This window comes from Leiobunum rupestre, chromosome 3 (assembly GCF_980474605.1).
Source record: "Leiobunum rupestre chromosome 3, qqLeiRupe1.1.hap1, whole genome shotgun sequence".
NCBI classification, from domain to species: domain Eukaryota; kingdom Metazoa; phylum Arthropoda; class Arachnida; order Opiliones; family Sclerosomatidae; genus Leiobunum; species Leiobunum rupestre.
Window position 1 is genome coordinate 52,356,817 of NC_143386.1, and position 4,610 is coordinate 52,361,426.

Consider the following 4,610-nt stretch of genomic DNA (forward strand, 5'->3'; position numbering starts at 1 on the left):
TGACAAAACCAGCATGGGTAGCAGAACCCTACTACTGATGGTCGCACCCTCGACGCAAGCCGCTCAACCCAGCAGAAGGTGCAACAATGGGACGACCAGACCGCCACTTCGCACACAGCAGTGGGATAGAGAACGGATGCTCTAGCAACTCCGGCCGACACCCCACCTACAGAGGCAGGGAGCCAAGCCCTTTGGAGAGAGCAACTAAAGGGGAACGGCAGGCACACAGCAGCCCGCATAACCCGGCACAGCTGGCACCGGAGATCCCGGGGTGATCCAAAAGGCCGGGAGATGGGTCCGCCGTGCCCTCATACGGAGGCCCGCAGCCCCACAGCAGGCAACCCAATCCGCCGAGGCGGCCAGTGTGCCCGGCCCCTCTCCATTAGCCTGGGCCGAAGCCCAGTATCCAGCCGACACCGGACCGAAGTCGGAGGTTGGAGATAGGACCCTTTGGACGGAGCCAACATCTCCCAGTGCGCCACCGCCCTTATGGGTTACAAGAGCCGGACCCCGACTCCCCGGTAAAGCCACCCGTTATTGCACACTCCGACCCCTTGAGGGCCACTAGTCGGGCCAACGATATTTTAAGCTTACGTTTGGAAATTGTGTGAAGTCGGGCTGTGCACGTCAAGCTGACCTTTCATTTTATGAAGACGTAGGGCCAACGATATTTTCAGCGGAAGAAAAAACCAATTCCGGCCTATGTTAGAGTCGGGTTGTGCACGTTATGTGGACCCAATGCTGACTAGTGATTGTTTTGCTTCCTTTATACGTAGAGTTCGGGAAAATTATATTTAATTTAAGAATTAAGCTGTATGTATTCTAGGTTTTTCGTGGTCTGATTGAACGCATCTTGACGACTAAAGCCCAGTTCACACTATACAACTAATTGGGCCACTTAATTGAAACCAACTAATTGTAAGCAAGAAAATTGAATAGTGTGAACAGAAAAATTGTAACCATTGTTCCAACTTTTTCTGTTCACACTGTACAGTTTTCTTGCTTACAATTAGTTGGTTTCAATTAAGTGGCCCAATTAATTGTATAGTGTGAACTGGGCTTTAATCTTAATATTCAGTTGTCGGGCCGATGCCATTTTAAGTCAATAGAGGCTTAACACAGCCTTTAAACAACGAATTAATGAAAAAATCGCTGAAGGTTTCGCCTAAGGTAATTTTCCTGGAATGCCAATTGTTGGGTTAGACATTCGTTGATTGTCTGTAATCTGGTGCTCATTTAATTTTTATCTACCAAAATAATTAAGGGGTGGAATTACATTTGATTTGTATTGTATTTATATTAAGTTTTTAGTTAGATTTTTGTGTTATTTAATCCTTACGCGTGTTTTTTGGCATACCTGTCAATCGGCTTGCCTTATATCTGGCAGCCTTGATTAGAAACGGCACGGCCAGCTTTGATGTCTCGCGCATCTCTCGCGCTACAGCGGCCATCTCATTCGTTGACGTTTCTGTGTTAACCTATGAGCAAAAGATGTGTATTACGTCAGCGCCCCTAGCGGATTATTATTTTTAGTATAGTTTTTACATTGAAGACAATATAACCACCGAGCGTGGCGCTGACCTCCTACACATTATAGTACAGTTTATAGGGGGAAAATTGGAGCATGTGATGCACGTGCAATATTTTGAGCTCTGTTTAGATTTTAGGCCAAAGTAGACGAACATTGTGAGTTTTAGCCTACAAAATTGATTTTGACTATGGTGCCTTAACCTTCTGTGGCTTGTTTTATTTTGCATATAATACATTTTCCCACTAAACTCCGCATCGACTCTCGGTCTCCTGACTAAGAGATATGGCTATTCAGCTAAGCAAATAATATAGTATCTGCTACGTTGCAGACCGCCTTAACAGCCGTATTTCTGACAATCATAGGTTAGGTTAGCATTTTCTGATTCTTTTGTAGCTACTCTGAATGCATATTCCCTGTTTTATAGGTAAATACCATTGTATATTTGAATGTCGAAAGTATGCGTAGTCACGACGAAGTCTTTCACATTATTGAATTTGTAAACAACAATGATACAATTTAATTAATAAAATATCCCTACCCGAGAATAAGCTAAATCTGTCCCAGAATAAATTGCAGTAATAAGATGTGATCATTGTCAGAAATACGGCTATTTAGGCGTTCTGCATCGTAGCAGATAATACGTTATTTGCTTAGCCGAATTGCCATGACTCTTAGGCGGAAGACCGAGAATCGATGCGGAGTTTAGTGGGAAAATGTATTATATGCAAAATAAAACAAGGCACAGAAAGTTAAGGCACCATTGTCAAAATCAATTTTGTAGGCCAAACCCTATGGGACCTACGATAACTCCCAATGTTCGTCTACTATGGTCTAAAATCTAAACAAAGCTCAAAAAATTGCACCTGCATCACATGCTCCACGTGCTCAAAACGCCAAAAACCAAAATTATTGGGGTACTAATAATATTAACAAATATTAGTTTAGATCAAACAATAAAACCTCATCTTCATCAGTTCTACGTCACCCAAAATTGGTATTGGGGCAGAAGTAAACTACTTCCGGATAGAAGAACAAATAGAAATAGATAGAACAGCTTTGGAGGGTGTTAGAAGGGTAGCGGCAACAGAAGGTGGAGGGGTATATTCAGAAGCCAGTGACATAGTTGTTGTTCCCATGAAGTTTCTCTACTTTGTAACTAGAGTGGCGGAAATGGCAAAATAACATTCAAAGATATGCAATTAAAGCATGTCATAATAGGTATAATTGATTTAGTAAAATATTTATACGTTAAACCCATTTATTAAAATTATTTATATTTAGATTCTGTTTTCTACGAACCTGAAAGTGGTGAAAGATATACATGTAGAAAAGCCATAAGAATGTGGTTCAAGCACGCTAAAGACCGACATGGTGGGCGACTTAACTTTAAAAGCTCAAAAATCTAATGCCAAAGTGAATGAGAACGATTTCGAAGTGGAATGAAGTCGCAGAAAGCGTAGAGACTTTTATACTGCATTTAAATTTTTTTGAAGTGAATGGATCGTTAAAGTACTATCTAGTCTAGCTTATTGTAATTCAGATTTGTTTTGAAGAAATCTCAGAAGTATGAGCTATAAAAATATATTTTTTTGTGCTAAATATTGTCACGCGTAACTAAGGATAGGTAGACGGACCAACCAAGCATCATCGATAAGACGTACACTTTATAGTCCGTTATAACAAAGGGGCCGAAGGTCACCGGCCACTATAAAAGGCCGGGTCTCTCCGATGTCAGGGTGACGTTTCTCGGTGTAGGCCGAAGAGAAGAGACATAAGCCGAATGGGCTGAGCCTTCTCTGACGGGACGACTGGACCGCCTGCTGCAAAAGCTCGCCCCAGTCGTCTAGGTAATAGCGAGAGGACTAACGCTGAACAAGCGCAGCCTCTCGTGAAAAGTCTCCTACGGCGGGGATTGTAACTCCCTCGGCTGACCCTTCGTCGGTCGGCCCGTCTACCAGTTCGCGCTTCACGCTATTTTTGTATTTTTATATATTGTATTGAATAAATTCTTGTCGTCTCATCCTACCGTAACAATATATAACGCCTCAAGAACATAAAATGTGATAGTTTAAGTTCTCAACTTGAAAATTTTTGTGGTACCGTAATTGAAAATTTTAGTGCCAAACACTCGGCCTCAATGGTGATAATTTTGTACTACAGGAATTGAGCATTATAGTTCCTAGTGTGTGGCCTCTATGTTATTAACACTGCAGTACAAATAGTGAAAGCTAATGAATATTTAATTAACTAATGCAGTAATTATAGTGACTTAATAGAACTTTTTGTTTTAAGAAAAACTCTGAAGTATGAGTGTTTAAAATAATTTTTAGATGTGTAAAAAATTTATGGTCAAAGATTCTCAGCCTCAATAGTTAAGTGGCCTAGAAGTTATATATGTGTTCTTTTTATATTTAAACATTTCGGTACAGAAATTGAAAGTTATTACCTGTAATATTCGGCCTCTATTTTCATATTTTTATACGGTGAACATTCTGTGATAGAGGAACTAAAAGTTTTAGTTCTGAAGCGGCTACTTTAATATATGTGCCATGATTGTACAAATATTGAACATTTTATGGGCCGACTGATATACAGTCTTCTAGTCTTAAAATAAGGGTTGACAAGCTACTTTTTTATGGGTGGGCCATCTGTCCAATAATACGTCTGTCCGACACCGACGTAGCAACTCCCAGCCGACGAAAACCGTACGGTCGGCCGACGGTGACATTTTGACCCTTTGGCGGAATAACAGCCGACCGAGTCGGGAAAGGCACTTTCAGCGACGTCGGCCCGACGAATTCGTGCTACTGGGGATGTTTATTCTAAATAGGACCAAATTGGTTCCTTAATTTCAAATCAATGGCACGGCTTAACTAAAAAATAATTCAAAGAGTTGAAGTAGGTCGTAGGTCTAATTGTTTTAAACGAATGACACAAAATTATTTACATTTCATTAATAGTACCAGTCGATTCTACACCACCAAATTTTCGTTTCCTTCTTCTCCATTGATGTGTAAACAAAAGTCGATCAATTTCGATTTCTTTCGACCTAAATCTGAATCTGGCAGCGCGGATTCTT